At 41.7% G+C, this 23,160-nt stretch overlaps 1 protein-coding gene across 2 annotated transcripts in view; it reads left to right on the top strand.

Moving 5' to 3' along the window:
• The window catches only part of FSTL4 (follistatin like 4), a 440,615-nt gene that overhangs the window by 342,781 nt on the left and 74,674 nt on the right, over window positions 1-23,160 (top strand). The gene's annotated exons all lie outside the window — the stretch shown is intronic.

The following is a 23,160-nucleotide window of genomic DNA, read 5'->3' as shown; positions in this document are numbered from 1 at the left end:
CACAACCGTGAGCAAAACACATGAGATCAAGATAATTCGGTCCGCATTGCCAGGGACAGGGTGCCATTGCTCCATCCTTAGGCCTCCCCTGCCCCCTCCCCCAACCTGGCAGAGGGACTGTGAGGGAGGGTGCGGAGGCACTGTGTTTAACTCTTCAGTTACCTTCCTCTCGTGAGGTTGAGACCCAGATTCTCTTCTGGAATTTATCATTGCCCCCTCTCCCTCTGACCCCACTGCAATGGGGTGCTAAGAAGTACACAGCAGTGTTCAGAACTGCAGGGTGTTTGTCCTGCTACTGTAACTCTCTGCGCCTCGCTTTTCCCGTTCCTCCACATGGGGACAGGCCTGTCAATTGCATGAGACCCCGGATGGCCAGCCCAACAGGGATGCTGGGCGGCCTGCCTGCCGGGCACCTCCTGCCAGCCTGTGAGTCCCTGGTAAGGGGATGACTCCCCTGCATTTGGTCTGGAGGTCAGCTCTCCAAAATTCAACCCACTAAATGCTGCATGTGTCAAGTTGTAGAGGATGTTTTCGTTTCACCTCTACTCTTGTGATCACTGGAATTTCTCTGTTTTTGAGCATTTAGGCCCTGAGTGGACCTCTGGGTCCAGGGCAAGACACGCGTGGAGAGTGTGTTCAGTTTGGCTCAGACTAAGCGGGAGCTGTGGGGATGCAGCTGGAAATAGGTGCTCGCGGGCCTTTAACACCAGGCAGGGGAGTTGGGCTCCCTCCAGAGACAGTGAACAGGGAGGTGGCTTGGAGGGAAGCTGCCTGTTGGTGGAGACATTCCCAGAGAAGAGGCTGCTGTTCCAGCCAATAATGAGGTCCTGACCGGAGCAACCTTGGAGGAGATGAAGAGAAAGGGGTGAACTCAGAGGGGTGCAAGGGCGGTTTGGTTACAGTTGTAAAGATGGGGAGAGGTAGATGAGATTTTGGGCTCATTCATCTCTAAAATGGACTGTTCACTCAGCCAGCCTGCAGCCTCTGAGTGTGCCTCGCAGGGCAGGAACTACGTTGTCAGACGCAGCCAGAAGCAATTTGCTGTGGGTCAAGATGTGGAGATTTCCAAACTGACAGATGGCAGTGGAGGCTTTGGAGAGGAAACGGGAGGCATTTTTCTTACCAAGATCTGTCCTTGGACAAAGCATACATTATCGGGTTCTCTCCGAGAGATCATTTAAAGAACCTACCCAAGACAAAAGAGAGAGAGAAATATCCCATAGAGGGAAAAGAGATTTCTCACATCCCAATATGTTGGTGCCATGCATCTTGCCCGACACAAGGAAGGTTTCAGCAAAGGCAACTGAGTCCGTTTCTAATGTCACAACTACGATGATCATAACACCCACTCTTCTGAGGTCCCCCCTCCCCAGTCACCTCCCTGAATGGAGACCCTGCCACCCCAGGAGCAGCAGGGGGTCCACCAATCCTGGTGTCAGCAGCAAAGCATGATGGCCGAGCCTTGTCAAGCCACGGGGAGGAACGAAGGGCCTCCTCTAGCCCCCACAGTGTAACTGCCAGGACCTAGGTTGGTCTACACGGGGCTTGGTCCACATGCGCAAGCCGGCCCTGCCTAGGGAAGGGAAGTGAGAGAAAGAACCTTTACTTTCAAGGGTTAAGGATAAGTGTTTCTTAGAGCACTCTACAAGGCACACTGTTACTGTTATTTGTGGTTATTAATGTAAACGCGGTTCTCCGTGGTGCCACTACTGACATTTGGGACCAGATCATTTTTGTTCTGGGGACTCTTCTTTTTTGTGGTGCTATTTATAGTCTTTATTCTTTTCTAATTAACTTTTATTGGAGTATAGTTGATTTACAATGTTGTGTTCGTTTCTGCTGTGCAGCAAAGTGAATCAGTTATACATACACATATATCCACTCTTTTTTAGATTCTTTTCCCACATAGGTCATTACAGAGTACTGAATAGAGTTCCTTGTGCTGTACAGTAGGTCCTTATTAGTTATCTGTTTTATGCATAGTAGTGTGTATATGTCAGTCCCAATCTCCCAATTTATCCCTCTCCCCCCATTTCCTCCTCAGTAACCATAAGTTCATTTTCTACATCTGTGACTCTATTTCGTTTTTGTAAATAGGTTCATTTGTACCATTTTTTAGATTCTGCATATAAATGATACCATATGATATTTGTCTTTCTCTGTCTGACTTAACTTCACTCGGTCTGACAATCTCTAGGTCTACCCATGTCGCTTCAAATGCCATTATTTTGTTCTTTTTATGGCTGAGTAATATTCCATTGCATATATGTACCACATCTTCTTGATCCATTCATCTTTCCATGGACATTTTCGTTGCTTCCATGTCTTGGCTATTGTAAATAGTGCTGCAGTGAACATTGGGTTGCATGTATCCTTTCGAACCATGGTTTTCTCTAGATACATGCCCAGGAGTGGGATTGCTGGATCATATGGTAGCTCTATTTTTTGTTTCTTAAGGAACCTCCATACTGTTTTCCATAGTGGCTGCAACAATTTACATTCCCACCAACAGTGTAGGAGGGTTCCCTTTTTTCCACACCCTCTCCAGCATTTATTGCTTGTAGACGTTGATGATGTCCATTCTGACTGGTGTGAGGTGATACCTCATGGTAGTTTTGATTTGCATTTTTCTAATAATTAGCTATGTTGAACATCTTTTAATGTGCCTCTTGGCCATCTGTATGTCTTATTTGGAGAAATGTCTACTTAAATCTTCCACCCAGTTTTTGATTGGGTTGTTTGGTTTGTTTTTGTTTTTTTTTATATTGAGCTGCATGAGCTGTTTGTATATTTTGGAGGTTAATCCTGTGTCAGTCACATCGGTTGCAAATATTTTCTCCCATTCTGTGAGTTGTCTTTTCATTTTGTTTATGGTTTCCTTTGCTGTGCAAAAGCTTTTGAGTTTAATTAGGTCCCATTTGTTTATTTTTATCTTTATTTCCATTACTCTAGGAGACCACTCGAAAAAGATCTAGCTGCAATTTGTGTCAGAGAGTGTTCTGCCTATGTTTTCCTCTAAGAGTTTTATAGTTTCTGGCCTCATGTTAGGTCTTTAATCCATTTTGAGTTTATTTTTGTGTATGTTGTTAGAGAATGTTCTAATTTCATTTTTTTAACATGTAGCTGTCCAGTTTTCCTGGCACCACTTATTGAAGAGACTGTATTTCCTCCATTGTATAGTCTTGCCTCCTTTGTTGTAGATTAATTGACCATAGATACATGGGTTTATTTCTGGGCTTTCTATCCTGTTCCATTGATCTATATTTCTGTTTTTGTGCTAGTACCATACTCTTTTGATGACTGTACCTTCATAGTTTGGTCTGAAGTCAGGAGCCTGATTCTTCCAACTCCCTTTTTTTGTTTGTTTGTTTGTTTGTTCTGTTTTTTGGGGGTTTTCTCCCCCTCAAGATTGCTTTGGCTATTCAGGCTCTTTTGTGTTTCCATACAAATCGTAAAATTTTTTGTTCTAATTCTGTGAAAAAATGCTCTTGGTAATTTGATAGGGATTGCACTGAATCTGTAGATTGCTTTAGGTAGTATAGTCATTTTCACAATATTGATTCTTCCAGTCCAAGAACATGGTATATCTCTCCAACTGTTTGTGTCATCTTTGATTTCTTTCATCAGTATCTTATAGTTTTCAGAGGACAGGTCTTTATTCTCCTTAGGTAGGTTTATTCCAAGGTATTTTATTCTTTTTGATGCGATGGTAAATGGGATTGTTTCTTTGATTTCTCTTTCTCATCTTTCATTGTTAGTGTATAGAAATGCAACAGATTTCTGTGTATTAATTTCATAACCTGCAACTTTACCAGATTCATTGATGAGCTCTAGTAGTTTTCTGGTAGCACCTTTAGGATTTTCTTTGTACATATATAATCATCTGAAAACAGTGACAGTTTTACTTCTTGTTTTCCAATTTGGATTCCTTTTATTTCTTTTTCTTCTCAGATTGCTGTGACTAGGACTTCCAAAACTATGTTGAAAAAAAATGGTGAGACTGGACATCCTTATCTTGTTCCCCATCTTAGAGGAAATGCTTTCAGTTTTTCACCGTTGAGAATGATGTTTGCTGGGGGTTTGTCGTATATGGCCTTTATGATGTTGAGGTATGTTTTCTATGCCCACTTTCTGGCGAGTTTTTATCATAAATGGCTGTTGAGTTTTGTCAAAAGTTTTTCTGCATCTACTGAGATGATCATATGGTTTTATTCTTCAGTTTGGTAATGTGGTATATCATATTGATTGATTTACATATACTGAAGACTCCTTGAATCCCTGGGATAAATTCTATTTGATCATGGTGTATGATCCTTGTAACGTATTGTTGGATTCAATTTGCTAGTATTTTGTTGAAGATTTTTGCGTCTATGTTGATCAGTGATATTGGCCTATAATTTTCTTTTTTTTGTCACGTCTTTGTCTGGTTTTGGTATCAGGGTGATGGTGGCCTTTTAGAATGAGCTTGGGAGTGTTCCTTCCTCTGCAAATTTTTGGAATAGTTTGAGAAGGATAGGTGTTAGCTCTTCTCTAATTGTTTGGTAGAATTCATCTGTGAAGCCAGCTGGTCCTGGACTTCTGTTTGTTGGAAGTTTTTCAATCACAGTTCCAATTTCAGTACTGGTGATTGGTCTGTTCAAATTTTCTATTTCTTCCTGGTCCAGTCTCGGAAGATTGTACCTTTCTAAGAATTTGTTCATTTCTTCTAGGTTGTCCGTTTTATTGGCATATAATTGCTTGTAGTAGCCTCTTATGATCCTTTGTATTTCTGTGGTGTCAGTTGTAACTTCTCCTTTATCATTTCTAATTTTATTTTATTATTTATTTATTTATTTTTGGCTGTGTTGGGTCTTTGTTGCTGTGCATGGGCTTCCTCTAGTTGCGGTGAGCTGGGGCTACCCTTCGTTGTGGTGCGTGGGCTTCTCATTGTCATGGCCTCTCTTGTTGCAGAGCATGGGCTGTAGGCATGCAGCCTTCAGTAGTTGTGGCACATGGGCTCAGTAGTTGTGGCTTGTGGGCTCCAGAGCTCAGGCTCAGTCGTTGTGGCGCACGGGCTTAGTTGCTCCATGGCACGTGGGGTCTTCCTGCACCAGGGCTTGAACCAGTGTCCCTTGCATTGGCAGGCAGATTCTTAACCACTGTGCCACCAGGGAAGCCCCATTTCTAATTTTATTGATTTGAGTCCTCTCCCTTTTTTTCTTGATGAGTCTGGCTACAGGTTTATCAATTTTGTTTATCTTCTCAAAGAACCAACTTTTAGTTTCATTGATCTTTGCTATTTTTTTTTCGTTTCTATTTCATTTATTTCTGCTCTGGTCTTTATGATTTCTTTCCTTCTACTAACTTTGGGGTTTTTTCTTCTTCTTTCTCTAGTTGCTTTAGGTGTAAGGTTAGGTTGTTTATTTGAGGTTTTTCTTGTTTTTTGAGATAGGATTGTGTTGCTATAAACTTCCCTCTTAGAACTGCTTTTGCTACATCCCATAGGTTTTGGGTCATCGTGTTTTCATTGTCATTTGTCTCTAGGTATTTTTTAATTTCCTCTTTGATTTCTTCAATGATCTCTTGGTTATTTAGTAGCATATTGTTTAGCTGCCATGTGTTTGTTTTTTACAGGTGTTTTCCAGTAATTGGTATCTAATCTCATAGTGTTGTGCTCAGAAAAGTGCTTGATATGATTTCAATTTTCTTAAATTTACCGAGGCTTGATTTGTGACCCAAGATGTGATCTATCCTGGAGAGTGTTCTGTGTGCACTTGAGAAGAATGTGTTTTCTGCTGCTTTCAGATGGTATGTCCTATAAATATCAATTAAGTCTATCTAGTCTATTGTGTCATTTAAGGCTTGTGTTTCCTCATTAACTTTCTGTCTGGATGATCTATCCGTTGGTGTAAGTGGAGTGTTAAAGTCCCCCACTATTACTGTGTGACTGTCGATTTCCCTTTTTATGGCTGTTTCTTCTAACTTTAGGTTTTGTTTATTCTTTCTCTAGTTTCTTTAGGTGTAAGGTTAGGTTGTTTACTGGAGATTTTTCTTGTTTCTTGAGGTAAGATTGTATTGTTATAAACTTCCCTCTTGAAACTGCTTTTGCTGTATCCCGTAGGTTTTGGATTGTTGTGTCTTCATTGTCATTTGTCTCTAGGTATTTTTTTATTTCCTCTGATTTCTTCAGCAATCCATTGGTTCTTTAGTAACATATTGCTTAGCCTCCATGTGTTTGTGTTTTTTACAGCCTTTTTCCCTGTAATTGATCTCTAAGCTCATAGCGTTGTGGTCAGAAAAGATGCTTGAATTTTCTTAAATTTTGTGAAAGGGCTTTTACTTTCAAGGATTAAGGATCAGTATTTCTTTGAGGGCTGTACAGGTCACATTATTACTGTTAATTGTGGTTATTAATGTAAACCACGATTCTCCGTGGTGCCACTGTTGACGTTTGGGGCTAGATCATTCTTTGTTGTGGGGACCCTTAAGTGCTTTGTAGTATGTTTAGCAGCATCCCTGACCTGCACCCACTAGATGCCAGTAGGAAAACACTCCCTCCCCAAGATGTGACAACTAAAGCCATCTCCAAAAATTACCAAATGTCTCCTGGGGGGGCACAATCACCCCAGGTTGTGAAGCACTGATATACACCAAACAGGCCTTTCTCCGTCTCTCACCATCAGGTGCACTTTCCCACATCTCCACCTGCACCCAGGCTCTGCCCACCCTCTGTCATGAAGCGCAGAGTCTCAACCCTGGCCAGGCCTCCACTGATTCTCTGGGGGCCCTCCACCTTCACCCACTCAGAAGCTTTTCTTCTAGAATCACCTCTTCTCTTTTTTGCATCATGAAGTTCACCCTCTCCATTTGATCGTTCCCACAGGTTTGTTTTTTCAGCTGTTGTGTTTGGAAGCCAGGCTTTCCTTGGCCTTCCACCCACCATCGCATTTCTCTGCTCCTCTTCCTGACAAAACTCTTCTGATGAACTCCTCCTCTGCACCTGCTGTCCTCTCTCAGCCTATTCCAGAGATGAGTTCACTCCCCAGTGCTCTAATGAAACTCTAGAGGTTCCAAACATTTAGTTCCTGAGTGCCTTCCATGTTGCCAAGCCCATGATCTCAGTCCCGGCATGACTGGAGCTGTTGGCAGCACTGGACACAGGTGACCCCCGCCCTCCCTCACACTCCTGCCCAGGCTCATTGTGACTTCTCCTCATCCTCCCACCTCTAAACCTCAGCGGGGACCAGTACTTAGTTCTCAGATGTCTCCCCTCTCTTCACACACTCCCTGGTGATCTCACTGGGTCCCATGGTCTTAAATATCACTTAGTATTGATGAATTCTAAAGCAGTATCCCTGGCATGGACCACGCTTCTGAGCCCCAGACCCAAATAGCCAACTGCCTACCCCTCAGTCCACCTACTGTGGGAAAAACAGAACGTGAATTTCACCCGAAATATCTGCTCTTTCTTCCTCATCCTTTCAGTAAATGGAACCAAACCCCGTGCAGTTTTTCTGGCCAAAGTTCTAATATTCGTGCTTGATCCTTTCCTTTCTGTCAATCCCACCATTCAGTCAATCAACACATCTGTTGGCCCTGCCTCTAACAGTTGTCCCAGAACAGTCTGGCTCCTAACAGGTCTCCCTCCTCTGTTGCCCGCTCTGTCCACCCACCACGCAACCCCCAGCAGGCTGCCCCAGCACCGTGCACCTCTTTCAGACAGAGCCTTGGTCAGCCCACCTCCTCCCACATTTGCATGCCTCCCAAGCCAGTCATGGTGGTTCTCTCCAGTGGTTGCTTTGGGGTGAGCCCATGACACAAATCTGGCTAAGGAAATCTGAGGGGAAGTCAGGGCGTGAGGGCCTCTGAGAGAGGCTTCCTTGTCCCCACAGTTCACGCTCAAGGGAGAGTCCTTCCTCTCACCCTCTGGTGCAGCGCCTAAAGCTGTGCCGCACAGCTGCACTCTGAGGGCTGCAGGGCAGGAAGCGGAGGGCCTGCTTGCCATCACGGGACCGCAGGATGAACCTACCAGGGCCTTCTCGCTATATTGATAAGCTTTTCCTTACTAGGCAGCGCCATTCCCATTCGGGGTTTTCTGTTAATGCAGCTGAAAACGTCTCATCCGATGCACAAGGTCTTTAAAAGTGTAAATCAGGCCATTTTACTCTCCTGCTTAAAATCCTCCATTGGCTTCTCGTGGAATAAAACCCAAACTCCTCACCATCGTCATGGGGCCCCTCCAGCTCAGCTCTTGACCACATCTCCAGCCTCACCTCTGACTGCTGCCCCCAGAGGCCTCCTCCCTAACTCCGTGCTGCCCTTTCCCTGCTTGTGCTCATAGCATCATAGTCTGGTGAGGGAAAGGCTCCTCCAAATTCAACCCTGAGCCCCCTCTGCCAAGACCCAAACCAGGCTGTCAGGGCCAACGGCCCACACTGACGTCCTCTCCTTCCAACAGTTGGACTCAGCTGAGCTCCCTGCCCCATTGATACATACTCAGTGACCAAAGTTATGGGAGCAGAGGGGGGACACAGAGGGAGGACGCAGTCTGAACATGGCTCACCCTGGACCTGGAGGTGGTGGGCCAAGGTCCTTGGGGGCCATGTTGGAAAGGACGGAGGCCGTGAGCAATGTTTCCTTTAAGACAGAAGTTGGCAGGAGCTCCATGGGCCCTGGGAGAAGCAGAGCCCACCGCTAGGCTCAGGAACCCCTCAGCAGGAGTTCATCGGAGCTGTGGTGCACTCCAGAAGTTGGAATTGAGACAAAAACAAATACACTGATGTAAGCTGTTTCCAAAATGGCCTGCTGATGCCTGTTTACAAAATGCAGCCGTGACTTAGCGTCCTCAGGAGACTGGATAATTAAACAGAAAACAAGCTATATTATTCATGTTCTTGCAAGGCCCGATGGCTTCTCCCCTTTGCATGCATGAAGCATGGTCCCTGCTCAGAGAGGGCCCAGCCTGTGCTGCAGGGCAGAGGTGGAGCGAGGGGACGCATCAGGGACAGGCTCCCTGTCTGGCTTCTGCTGCTGCGTCACCACCCAGCCCCTGGACAATAGGAGATTGTGTCTGTTCCTCTTCCTCGGCTAAGGCTGTGTAGTAACAAGAGTGCCACAGTTTAGAAATCCTCTTCACGTCTTATTCACTAAAGAGAACAAGAATGTGCTTGTAATCTACATTTCAGATCACACGCCTTGGGAACGTTTAGCGGCTATCAGTCAAGACAGAGGTGGCACCTCAAGGCTGTGTGTGGGTCTCTGGACCTCCACTCCCAGCTTGCCTCACCTTAGGGAATGCCACTGTATTATGCAAGAGGATCAAGCCAGGAATGCAGGAGGGAGTCACCCTGAAACCCCTTTCCCTTGCCCCCTCATCCACATTATTTCCAAGGCTTCCTGTTCTCCCCATCTCCACAGTCACCACCTGTCTCCCCTGAACCACTGCCTTAGCCTCCTGGATGGTCTCCCCGCATCCTCTCCTCTCCCCTAATGGTCCATTCCCACAATAGCCAAAGTGATCCTTTTAGCATGCAAATCAGATCACAGCCCTTCTTGACTTAAAATCCTTCCCATCCCTTTCCATTGCCTTAAATTAACACTGTTACATCTTCCCTTTAAGGAACCATGGCTCTGCCTGTTCCGCCTGGCTGCATTCTGCCTCTCTGACTGCATCTGTGCCACACACACCTGCCCTATTCCCTGTGATTCAGCCACACTGGCCTTCTTCAGTTCCCAGAGAACTCTAAGGCCCGTCCTACCTCAGGGCCTTTGCACAAGCTGTTTCTCTGACTAGAATATCTTTCCCCCCACTCTTGGCCTGGCTAGTTTCTTCTCTTCTTACAGATAACTACTTAAATATCTCCTACTCAGAAGTCTTCCACCCCTACTCGCCACTTGCATCTTTTTTTAATCAATATATATATATATATTTTTTAATTGAAATATAGCTGATTTACAATGTTGTGTTAATTTCTTCTGTACAGAAAATTGATTCAGTTATACATATATATATACTTTTTTATATTCTTTTCAGTTATGGCTTATCGTAGGATATTGAATATAATTCTCTATGCAATACAGCAGGACCATGTTGTTTATCCATTATATATAAAAATGTATACATCTGCTAACCTTAACCTCCCACTCCATCCCTCCCTGAACCCCCTCCCCCTTGGCAACCACCAGTCTGTTCTTTATGTCCATGATTCTGCTTCTGTTTCATAGATAGGTTCGTTTGTGTCATATTTTAGATTACATATATAAGTGATATCATATGGTATTTGTCTTTCTCTTTCTGACTTACTTAGTATGATAATCTCTAGTTGCATCCATGTTGATGCAAATGGCATTATTTCATTCTTTTTATGGCTGAGTAGTATTCCATTGTACATATGTACCACATCTTCTTTATCCATTCATCCGTCAATGGACATTTAGGTTGTTTCCATGTCTTGGCTGTTGTGAATAGTGCTGCTATGAACACTGGGGTGCATGTACATTTTTTTTTAACATCTTTATTGGAGTATAATTGCTTTAAAACAGTGTGTTACTTTCTGCTTTATAACAAAGTGAATCGGTTATACATATACATATGTTCCCACATCTCTTCCCTCTTGTGTCTCTCTCCCTCCCACCCTCCCTATCCCACCCCTCTAGGTGGTCACAAACCACCTAGCTAATCTCCCTGTGCTATGCAGCTGCTTCCCACTAGCTATCTATTTTACGTTTGGTAGTGTATATATGTCCATGCCACTCTCTCACTTTGTCCCAGCTTACCCTTCCCCCTCCCTGTGTCCTCAAGTCCATTCTCTAGTAGGTCTTGGTCTTTATTCCTGTCTTGCCCCTAGGTTCTTAAGAACTTTTTTTTTTCCTCCATATATGTGTGTTAGCATACAGTATTTCTTTTTCTCTTTCTGACTTACTACACTCTGTATGACAGACTCTAGGTCCATCCACCTCACTACAAATAACTCAATTTCGTTTCTTTTTATGGCTGAGTAATATTCCATTGTATATATGTGCCACATCTTCTTTATCCATTTACCGATGATGGACACTTAGGTTGCTTCCATCTCCTGGCTATTGTAAATAGAGCTGAAATGAACATTTTGGTACATGACTCTTTTTGAATTATGGTTTTCTCAGGGTATATGCCCAGTAGTGGGATGCTGGGTCATATGATAGTTCCATTTGTAGTTTTTTAAGGAACCTCCATACTGTTCTCCATAGTGGCTGTACCAATTCACATTCCCACCAGCAGTGCAAGAGTGTTCCCTTTTCTCCACACCCTCTCCAGCATTTATTGATTCTAGATTTTTTGATGATGGCCATTCTGACTGGTGTGAGATGATATCTCATTGTAGTTTTGATTTGCATTTCTCTAATGATTAATGATGTTGAGCATTCTTTCATGTGTTTGTTGGCAATCTGTATATCTTCTTTGGAGAAATGTCTATTTAGGTCTTCTGCCCATTTTTGGATTGGGTTGTTTGTTTTTTTGTTATAGAGCTGCATGAGCTACTTATAAATTTTTGAGATTAATCCTTTGTCAGTTGCTTCATTTGCAAATATTTTCTCCCATTCTGAGGGTTGTCTTTTGGTCTTGTTTATGGTTTCCTTTGCTGTGCAAAAGCTTTGAAGTTTCATTAGGTCCAATTTGTTTATTTTTGTTTTTATTTCCATTTCTCTAGGAGGTGGGTCAAAAAGGATCTTGCTGTGATTTATGTCATAGAGTGTTCTGCCTATGTTTTCCTCTAAGAGTTTGATGGTGTCTGACCTTACATTTAGATCTTTAATCCATTTTGAGTTTATTTTTGTGTATGGTGTTAGGGAGTGTTCTAACTTCATTCTTTTACATGTAGCTGTCCAGTTTTCCCAGCACCACTTATTGAAGAGGCTGTCCTTTCTCCACTGTACATTCCTGCCTCCTTTATCGAAGATAAGGTGACCATATGTGCGTGGTTTATCTCTGGGCTTTCTATCCTGTTCCATTGATCTATATCTCTGTTTTTGTGCCAGTACCATATTGTCCTGATTACTGTAGCTTCGTAGTATAATCTGAAGTCAGGGAGACTGATTCCTCCAGCTGTGTTTTTCGTTCTCAAGATTGCTTTGGCTATTCGGAGTCTTTTGTGTTTCCATACAAACTGTGAAACTTTTTGTTCTAGTTCTGTGAAAAATGCCAGTGGTAGTTTGATAGGAATTGCATTGAATCTGTAGATTGCTTTGTGTAGTAGAGTCATTTTCACAATGTTGATTCTTCCAATCCAAGAACATGGTATATCTCTCCATCTATTTGTATCATCTTTAATTTCTTTCATCAGTGTCTTATAATTTTCTGCATACAGGTCTTTTGTCTCCTTAGGTAGGTTTATTCCTAGATATTTTATTCTTTTTGTTGTAATGGTAAATGGGAGTTATTTCGTAATTTCACTTTCAGATTTTTCATGATTAGTGTATAGGAATGCCAGAGATTTCTGTGCATTAATTTTGTATCCTGCTACTTTACCAAATTCATTGATTAGCTCTACTAGTTTTCTGGTAGCGTCTTTAGGATTCTCTATGTATAGTATCATGTCATCTGCAAACAGTGACAGCTTTGGTTCTTCTTTTCCAATTTGGATTCCTTTTATTTTCTTTTCTTCTCTAATTGCTGTGGCTAAAACTTCCAAAACTATGTTGAATAAGAGTGGTGAGAGTGGGCATCCCTGTCTTGTTCCTGATCTTAGTGGAAATGCTTTCAGTTTTTCACCATTGAGGACGATGTTGGCTGTGGGTTTGTCATATATGGCCTTTATTATGTTGAGGAAAGTTCCCTCTATGCCTACTTTCTGCAGGGTTTTTATTATAAATGGGTGTTGAATTTGTCGAAAGCTTTCTCTGCACCTATTGAGATGATCATATGGTTTTTCTCCTTCAATTTGTTAATATGGTGTATCACATTGATTGATTTGCATATATTGAAGAATCCTTGCATTCCTGGAATAAGCCCTACTTGATCATGGTGTATGATCCGTTTAATGTGCTGTTGGATTCTGTTTGCTGGTGATTTTGTTGAGGATTTTGGCATCTATGTTCATCAGTGATATTGGCCTGTATTTTTCTTTCTTTGTGACATCCTTGTCTGGTTTTGGTATCAGGGTGATGGTGGCCTCGTAGAATTAGTTTGGGAGTGTTGCTCCCTCTGCTATATTTTGGAAGAGGTTGAGAAGGATAGGTGTTAGCTCTTCTCTAAATGTTTGATAGAATTCGCCTGTGAAGCCCTCTGGTCGTGGGCTTTTGTTTGTTGGAAGGTTTTTAATCACAGTTTCAATTTCAGTGCCTGTGATTTGTCTGTTCATATTTTCTGTTTCTTCCTGATTCAGTCTTGGCAGTTTGTGCCTTTCTAAGAATTTGTCCATTTCTTCCAGGTTGTCCATTTTATTGGCATAGAGTTGCTTGTAGTAATCTCTCATGATCTTTTGTATTTCTGCAGTGTCAGTTGTTACTTCTCCTTTTTCATTTCTAATTCTATTGATTTGAGTCTTCTCCCTTTTTTTCTTGATGAGTCTGGCTAATGGTTTATCAATTTTGTTTATCTTCTCAAAGAACCAGCTTTTAGTTTTATTGATCTTTGCTATCATTTCCTTCATTTCTTTTTCATTTATTACTGATCTGATTTTTATTATTTCTTTTCTTCTGCTAACTTTGGGGTTTTTTTGTTCTTCTTTCTCTAATTGCTTTAGGTGCAAGGTTAGGTTGCTTAATCGAGATGTTTCCTGTTTCTTAAGGTAGGATTGTATTGCTATAAACTTCCCTCTTAGAACTGCTTTTGCTGCGTTTCATAGGTTTCAATTTTCTTAAATTTTCCAAGGCTTGATTTGTGACCCAAGATATGCTCTATCCTGGAGAATGTTCCATGAGCACTTGAGAAAAATGTGTATTCTGTTGTTTTTGGATGGAATGTCCTATAAATATCAATTAAGTACATCTTGTTTAATGTATCATTTAAAGCTTGTGTTTCCTTATTTATTTTCATTTTGGATGATCTGTCCATTGGTGAAAGTGGGGTGTTAAAGTCCCCTACTATGAATGTGTTACTGTCGATTTCCCCTTTTATGGCTGTTAGTGTTTGCCTTATGTATTGGGGTGCTCCTATGTTGGGTGCATAAATATTTACAATTGTTATATCTTCTTCTTGGATTGATCCCTTGATCGCTATGTAGTGTCCTTCTTTGTCTCTTGTAATAGTCTTTATTTTAAAGTCTATTTGTCTGATATGGGAATTGCTACTCCAGCTTTCTTTTGATTTCCATTTGCATGGAATATCTTTTTCCATCCCCTCACTTTCAGTCTGTATGTGTCCCTAGGTCTGAAGTGGGTCTCTTGTAGACAGCATGTATATGGGTCTTGTTTTTTTATCCATTCAGCCAGTCTGTGTCTTTTGGTGGGAGCATTTAATCCATTTACATTTAAGGTAATTATCGATATGTATGTTCCTATTCCCATTTTCTTAATTGTTTTTGGGTTTGTTATTGTAGGTCTTTTCCTTCTCTTATGTTTTTTGCCTAGAGAAGTTCCTTTCGTATTTGTTGTAAAGCTGCTTTGGTGGTGCTGAACTCTCTCAGCTTTTCCTTGTCTGACAGTAAAGGTTTTAGTTTCTCCATCAAATCTGAATGAGATCCTTGGTGGGTAGAGTAATCTTGGTTGTAGGTTTTTCTCCTTCATCACTTTAAATATGTCCTGCCACTCCCTTCTAGCTTGCAGAGTTTCTGCTGAAAGATCAGCTGTTAACCTTATGGGGATTCCCTTGTGTGTTATTTGTTGTTTTTCCCTTGCTGCTTTTAATATATTTTCTTTGTATTTAATTTTTGATAGTTTAATTAATATGTGTCTTGGCGTGTTTCTCCTTGGATTTATCCTGTATGGGACTCTCTGTGCTTCCTGGACTTGATTAACTATTTCCTTTCCCATATTAGGGAAGTTTTCAACTATAATCTCTTCAAATATTTTCTCAGTCCCTTTCTTTTTCTCTTCTTCTTCTGGGACCCCTATAATTCGAATGTTGGTGCGTTTAATGTTGTCCCAGAGGTCTCTGAGACTGTCCTCAGTTCTTTTCATTCTTTTTTCTTTATTAAGCTCTGCAGTAGTTATTTCCACTATTTTATCTTCCAGGTCACTTATCCGTTCTTCTGCCTCAGTTTTTCTGCTATTGATCCCTTCTAGAGTATTTTTAATTTCATTTATTGTGTTGTTCTTCGTTGCTTGTTTCCTCTTTAGTTCTTTTAGGTCCTTGCTAAATGTTTCTTGCATTTTCTCTATTCTATTTGCAAGATCTTGGTTCATCTTTACTATCATTATTCTGAATTCTTTTTCAGGTAGACTGTCTATTTTCTCTTCATTTGTTAGGTCTGGTGGGTTTTTATCTTGCTCCTTCGTCTGCTGTGTGTTTTTCTGTCTTCTCATTTTGCTTATCTTACTGTGTTTGGGGTCTCCTTTTTGCAGGCTGCAGGTTCATAGTTCCCGTTGTTTTTGGTGTCAGCCCCCAGTGTCTAAGGTTGGTTCAGTGGGTTGTGTAGGCTTCCTGGTGAAGGGGACTAGTGCCTATGTTCTGATGGATGAGGCTGGATCTTGTCTTTCTGGTGGGCAGGTCCACGTCTGGTGGTGTGTTTTGGGGTGTCTGTGGGCTTATTATGATTTTAGGCAGCCTCTCTGCTAATGGGTGGGGTTGTGTTCCTGTCTTGCTAGTTGTTTGGCATAGGGTGTCCAGCACTGTAGCTTGCTGGTCGTTGAGTGAAGCTGGGTGCTGGTGTTGAGATGGAGATCTCTTGGAGATTTTCGCCATTTGATATTACGTGGGCCTGGGAGGTCTCTTGTGGACCAGTGTCCTGAAGTTGGCTTCCCCACCTCAGAGGCACAGCAGTGACTCCTGGCTGCAGCACCAAGAGCCCTTCATCCACACGGCTCAGAATAAAAGGGAGAGAAAGTAGAAAGGAAAGAAAGAAAGAGAGAAAGAGGGAAGGAGGGAGGGAGGAAGGAAGAGAAAGAAAGGGGATAAAATAAGATAAAATAAATGAAAGCTATTAAAATAAAAAACAATTATTAAGAAAAAAAATTTTAAGTAAAAAACAAACCAAAAACGGACAGACAGAACCCTAGGACAAATGGTGAAGGCAAAGCTATACAGACAAAATCTCACACAGAAGCATACACATACACACTCACAAAAGAGTATAAGGGGAAAAAATAATATATCTTGCTCTCAAAGTCCACCTGCTCAATTTCGGATGATTCGTTGTCTATTCAGGTATTCCACCGATGCAGGGTGCGTCAAGTTGACTGTGGGGATTTAATCCGCTGCTCCTGAGGCTGCTGGGAGAAATTTCCCTTTCTCTTCTTTGTTTGCACAGCTCCCGGGGCTCAGCTTTGGATTTGGCCCCGCTTCTGCGTGTAGGTCGCCAGAGGGCGTCTGTTCTTTGCTCCGACAGGACGGGGTTAAAGGAGCCGCTGATTCAGGGGCTCTGGCTCACTCAGGCAGAGGGGGAGGGAAGGGCACGGAATGAGCGGCGAGCCTGCGGCAGCAGAGGCCAACGTGATGTTGCACCAGCCTGAGGCACGCCGTGCCTTCTCCCAGGGAAGTTGTCCCTGGATCACGGGACCCTGGCATTGGCGGGCTGCACAGGCTCCGGGAGGGGAGGTGTGAACAGTGACCTGTGCTCGCACACAGGCTTCTTGGTGGCCGCAGTAGCGGCCTTAGCGTCTCATGCCCGTCTCTGGGGTCCGCACTGATAGCCGCGGCTCCCGGCCGTCTCTGGACCTCCTTTAAGCAGTGCTCTTAATCCCCTTTCCTCGCGCCCCAGGAAACAAAGAGGGAAGAAGAAGTCTCTTGCCTCTTCGGCAGCTCCAGACTTTTTCCCGGACTCCCTCCCGGCTAGCCGTGGCGCACTAACCCCTTCAGGCTGTGTTCACGCCGCCAGTCCTCTCCCTGCGATCCGACTGAAGCCAGAGCCTCAGCTCCCAGCCCCCGTCCACCCCAGCGGGTGAGCAGACAAGCCTCTCGGGCTGGTGAGTGCCGGTGGGCACCGATCCTCTGTGCGGGAATCTCCCCGCTTTGCCCTCCGCACCCCTGTTGCTGTGCTCTCCTCCGCAGATCCAAAGCCTCCCCACTCCGCCACCCGCAGTCTCCGTCTGTGAAGGGACTTCTAGTGTGTGGAAACCTTTCCTCCTTCACCGCTCCCTCCCACTGGTGCAGGTTCCGTCCCTATCTTTTTGTCTCTGTTTATTCTTTTTTCTTTTGCCCTACCCAGGTACGTGGCGAGTTTCTTGCCTTTTGGGAGGTCTGAGGTCTTCTGCCAGCTTTCAGTGGGTGTTCTGTAGGAGTTTCCACGTGAAGATGTATTTCTGATGTATCTGTGGGGAGGAAGGTGATCTCCGCGTCTTACTCTTCCGCCATCGTCCTCCTCTCCCATATACCTTTTTGAATTATAGTTTTTTCTGGTTATATGCCCAGGAATGGGATTGCTGGATCATAGGGTAATTCTATTTTTAGTTTCCTAGGGAACTGCCCTATTGTTTTCCCAGTGGTTGCACCAACTTATGTTCCTACCAACAGTGTAGGAGGGTCCCCTTTTCTCCACATCCTCTCCAGCATTTGTTATTTATAGACTTTTTTAATAATGGCCGTTCTGACCAGTATAAGGTGGTACCACATTGTAGTTTTGATTTGCATTTCTCTAATGATTAATGACATTGAGCATCTTTTTATGTGCCTATTGGCTGTTTGTATTTCTTCTTTGTAGAAATGTCTATGTAGGTCTTCTCCCCATTTTTCGTTTGGGTTGTTTGGTTTTTTGTTATTGAGTTGTATAAGCTGCTTCTATATTAAGCTCTTGTCAGTTGCATCATTTGCAAATATTTTCTCCCATTCTGTAGGTTATCTTTTCATTTTGTTTATGGTTTCCTTTGCTGTGCAAAAGCTTATAAGTTTGACTGGGTCCCATTTGTTTCTTTTTATTTCTATTGCCTTGGGAGACTGACCTAAGAAAACATTGGTATGATTTATGTCAGCGAATGTTTTGCCTATGTTCTCTTCTAGGAGTTTTATGGCGTCATGTCTTATATCTAAGTCTTTAAGCCATTTTGAGTTTATTTTTGTGTATGGTGAGAGGGTGTTTCCTAACTCCATTGATTTACATGCAGCTCTCCAACTTTCCCAACACCACTTGCTGAAGAGACTGTCTTTTTTCCATTATATTTTCTTGCCTCCTTCGTCGAAGATTAACTGACCATAGGTTTGTGGGTTTATTTCTGGGTCCTCCATTCCCTTCCATTGGTCCATATGTCTGTTTTTGTGCCAATACCACACTGTTTTGATTACTGTAGTTTTGTGGTATTGTCTGAAGTTTGGGAGGATTATGCATCCTGCTTTGTTCTTCAGGGATGCTTTGGCAATTCATTCTGTGTCTTTTATGGTTCCATATGAATTTTAGGATTATTTATTCTACTTCTGTGAAAAATATCATGGATAATTTGGTAGGGATCAGATTATATTTTTAGTTGCTTTGGGTAGTATGGCCATTTTAACATTATTAATTCTTCCAATCCAAGAGCATGGGATATCTTTCCATTTCTTTGAATCATTTTCAATTTCCTTATTAATATTTTATAGTTCTCAGTGTATAAATCTTTCACCTCCTTCGTCAGGTTTATTCCTAAGTATTTTATTTTGGGGGGTGCTATTTTAAAGGTATTGTTTTTTGACATTCTCTTTCTGATATTTCATTGTTGGTATAAAGAAATGCAACTGATTTCTGTATGTTAATCTTGTATCCTGCTACCCTGCTGAATTTGTTTATCAGTTCTAGTAGTTTTTGTGTGGAGTCTTTAAGGTTTTCTGTATATAGTATCATATCATCTGCTATGATGACAATTTTACTTCTTCCCTTCCAATTTGGATACATTTTACTTCTTTTTCTTATCTGATTGCTGTGGCTAGGACTTCCAATACTGTGTTGAATAGAAGAGGTGACAGTGAGCATCCTTGACTTGTTCCAGATTTTAGCGGGAAGGCTTTCAGCTTTTCACCATTGAATATTATATTGGCTGTAGGTTTGTCATAAATAGTTTTTATTATATTGAGATACATTCTCTCTATACCCACTTTCATAAGAGTTTTTATCATGAATGGATGTTGAATTTTGTCAAATGGTTTTTCTGCATCTATTGAGATGATCATGTGGTTTTTGTCTTTTCTTTTTGTGTGGTGTATCACTTTAATTGATCTGGATATGTTGAACCATCCTTGTGACCTTGGGAAGAATCCCACTTGGTCAGGGTGTACGATACTTTTTATGTGTTGTTGGATTCAGTTTGCTAATATCTGTTGAGAATTTTTGCATCTATATTCATCAAATATATTGTCCTATAATTTTCTTTTTCAGTGGTATCCTTGTCTGGTTTTAGTATCAGGGTCATGTGGCTTCATAGAATGTTTTTGAGAGTGTTCCCTCCTCTTCAGTTTTTTGTAAGAGCTTGAAAAGGATTGGTATATGTTCTTCTTTGTATGTTTGGTAGAATTCACCTGTGAAGCCATCTGGTCCTGGATTTCTTTTGTTCATAGGGAGTTTTTTAATTACAGATTCTGTTTCACTTCTAGTGAGCAGTCTGTTCAAATTATCTCTTTCCTTTTGATTCAGTTTTAGTGAGCTGTATGTTTCTGGAAACTTGTCCATTTCTTCTAGGTTGTCGAATTTGTTGGAAAATAATTTTCCATACTATTTCCTTATGGTTTTTTTGTATCTCTGTGGTATCAGTTGCTATGTCTCCTTTTTCATTTCTTATTTTGTTTATTTGGGTTCTCTCACTTTTCTTCTTGGTGAGCCTGGCCAGAGGTTTGTCAATCTTGTTTATCTTTTCAAAGAACCAGCTCTTGGTTTTATTGATTTTTTTTTTGCTTGTTTTTTAATCTCTACTTTATTTATTTCCTCTCTGACCTTTATTATCTCCTTCCTCTGCTGACTCCAGGTTTTATTTGTTCTTCTTTTTCTAATTCTTTTAGGTGGTGGGTTAGGTTGTTTATGTGAGATTTTTCTTGTTTCTTAAATAAGACCTGTATCGCTATGAACTTCGCTCTAAGAACTGCTTCTGCTGGATCCCATATATTTTCTTTGGTTGTGTTTTCATTGTCATTTGCCTCAAGATATTTTTTAATTTCTTCTTTGATTTCATCATTGACCCATTTGTTTTTTAGTAACATGTTATTTATCTCCATGTAATTGTTTTTTCTTGTTTCTTTTTCTGTGGATGATTTCCAGTTTCATGTTGTTGTGGTCAAAAATGATGCCTGAGATAATTTCTGTACTCTTAAATTTGTTGAGGCTTGTTTGGTGCCATAGTATGTGGTCAATCCTAGAGAATGTTCCATGTGCACGTGAAAAGAACGTGTATTCTGCTTTTTTTGGATGTAATGTCCTGAAAAATATCAATAAGTCTAACTGTTCTATTGTTTCATTTACGATCTCTGTTGCCTTATTGATTCTCTGTCTAGATCTGTCCATTGATGTGAGTGGGGTGTTAAAGTCTCCAACTATTATTGTATTCCTGTCAATTTCTTCCTTTATGTCTGTTAGTATTTGTTTTATGTATTTGGTTGCTCCTGTATTAGGTGCATATATGTTGATGAGTGTAAAATCCTCTTCTTGTATTGATCCTTTTATCATTATATAGTGTCCTTCTTTATCTTTCTTTATGGCCTTTGTTTTAAAGTTATTTTGTCTGATATGAGTATTGCAACCCCTGCTTTCTTGATATTTCTGTTTGTGTGAAATACCTTTTTCCATTCCCTCACTTTTAATCTATGTGTGTCCTTTACCCTAAAGTGGGTCTCTTGTAGGCAGCGTATTATAAGCTGTTGTTTTTTTTATACAATCTGCCACTCTGTGTGTTTTGATTGGAGCATTTAGTCCATTGACATTTAAGGTAATTACTGATAGATATGTATTTATTGCCATTTTAAACCTTGTTTTCCCATTGATTTTATATTTCTTCTTTGTCCTTTTTGTTTTTCCTTTTGTGGTTTGATGATTTTCTTTTGTATTATAATTATACTCTCTTCTTTGGGGTTTTTGTGAATCTGCTGTATGTTTTTGATATGTGGTTACCCTGTTTTTCAAGTATGTTAACCCCTTCCTGTATCTACTTGCCTTAGACTGGTGGTCATATAGGCTCAAACACATTCTAGGGGGAAAAAAATCTACATTTTCTTGCTCCCCCACATTTTATGATTTTGATGGCCTCTTTTACATCTTCATGTTCATCCTTTTGCTGTTAATTGTGGTTATTTTCACTTTCACAGAAATTTTTTGATTTTTTTCTTAATCTGTGTACTGGCTTATTTAAGTGATTTACTTTCCAATTGTGATTTTCTCTTTCCTATAGATTCTTCTTTTCTATTTAGAGAAGACCTTTCAATATTTCCTTTAGGGTAAGTTTAATATTGCTGTATTGTTTTAGTTTTTGCTTCTCTGAGAAATTCTTTATCTCTCCTTCTATTCTAAATGATAATCTTATTGGGTAGAGTATCCTAGGTTGCAGATTTTTCCCTTTCAGGACTTTGAATATTTTGCCACTCCCTTCTGGCCTGCAGCATTTCTATAGAGAAATCAGCTGATAGCTTTATGGGGGTTCCCTTGTAATTAACTCTTTGTTTTTCTCTTGCTGCCTTTAGAATCCTCTCTTTATTTATTTATTTTTTTTTTTTTTTGCGGTACGCAGGCCTCTCACTGTTGTGGCCTCTCCCGTCGTGGAGCACAGGTTCTGGACGCGCAGGCTCAGTGGCCATGGCTCACGGACCCAGCCGCTCCGCGGCATGTGGGATTTTCCCGGACCGGGGCACAAACCCATGTCCGCTGCATCGGCAGGCAGACTCTCAACCACTGCACCACCAGGGAAGCCCTCTTTATCTTTAACTTTTGCTATTTTTTATTATAATATGTCTTGGTGTACGTCTGTTTGTGTATATATTATTTGGGACACTCTGTGCTTCCTATACCTGCATATCTGTTTCCTTCTTTAGGTTTAGGAAGTTTTCAGCCATAATTTCTTCAAATACATTTTTTATACCCTTTTCTCTTTCTCCCCCTTCTGGAATCCCTATTATGTGTAGATTGGCATGCTTTATATTATCCCATAGGTCTCACATTGCTTTCTTTTTTGTTTGTTTGTTTGTTTGTTTGGCTTTCTGTCTGCTGGCCTGATTGGGTGGTTTCTGTTATTCTGTCTTCCAGGTCATTTATTTGTTCTTCTGCATTATTCATTCTACTATTCATTGCCACTAGCTCAGCTTTCATCTCTGAAAATGAGTTTTCTAATTTTTCTTGATTCGTCTTTATAGTTTCTAGTTCCTTTTTACAGTATTCTGCATTTCTGTCAATAGCCTTTCTTAATTCCTTTAATATTTTCATTATCTCCTTTTTGAAATCAGTGTCTGTTAGACTGAAGAAGTCTGTTTCATTATTTGTTCCTTCAGAGAAATTCTCTTGGTCTTTTAACTGGGAGTGGTTCCTCTGCTTCTTCATTTTACTTATATTTGTCTTACTCTGTGAGTTTAGGAGAAACAATTGTCTACTGTGGTCTTGGAGGACTATTTATATGTGAGGGTGCCCCTGTGTAGCTTGTGTGGGTTTAATATATTTGGCGCGAGGGCTGTTTTTAGTACGGGTGCCTGTCGCCTCTTAGGGAGTGCTGGTCATTATCCCCTTGATAGGGAGCGTACAGATGTGGCAGCTGGTTCCCAGTCCTGGGGTTCTCAACAGCAGTGGCGGCTCAGGCACGTCCCCAGAGCACATGATGGAAGTGGATGTAACGCCTAACCACTCCTGGAGTCTGCGAGGGCAGTGGCAGAGGCTCATGACCACTCCTGGTGTTCAGATGAGCAGCAATGATGGTTCACAACTGCCCTTGGAGCCTGTGCAGGCAGTGTCTTGCCCTCTGCAAGTGTGCACAAAGGGCAAAGGGCTACAATCTGGGTCCCACCTCTCCCCTTGGGCACCCCCCAAACAATGGCAACAAGCCTCTAAGGCAGCCCAGATTTCCTCTGTGTACACCCTCAGTTGCGGTCACATAGGATTCCAGCCACCCCAGGCTGTTTGCACACAGCCAACCTCAATCCTCTCCCTGATTCTGATCTCTGAAGCCTGAGTTCCA

Source organism: Tursiops truncatus, chromosome 3 (genome assembly GCF_011762595.2).
Source record: "Tursiops truncatus isolate mTurTru1 chromosome 3, mTurTru1.mat.Y, whole genome shotgun sequence".
Lineage (NCBI taxonomy): Eukaryota > Metazoa > Chordata > Mammalia > Artiodactyla > Delphinidae > Tursiops > Tursiops truncatus.
Note: the sequence above shows the minus strand (reverse complement) of the source record. Positions and strands in the feature narration are given on the sequence as shown.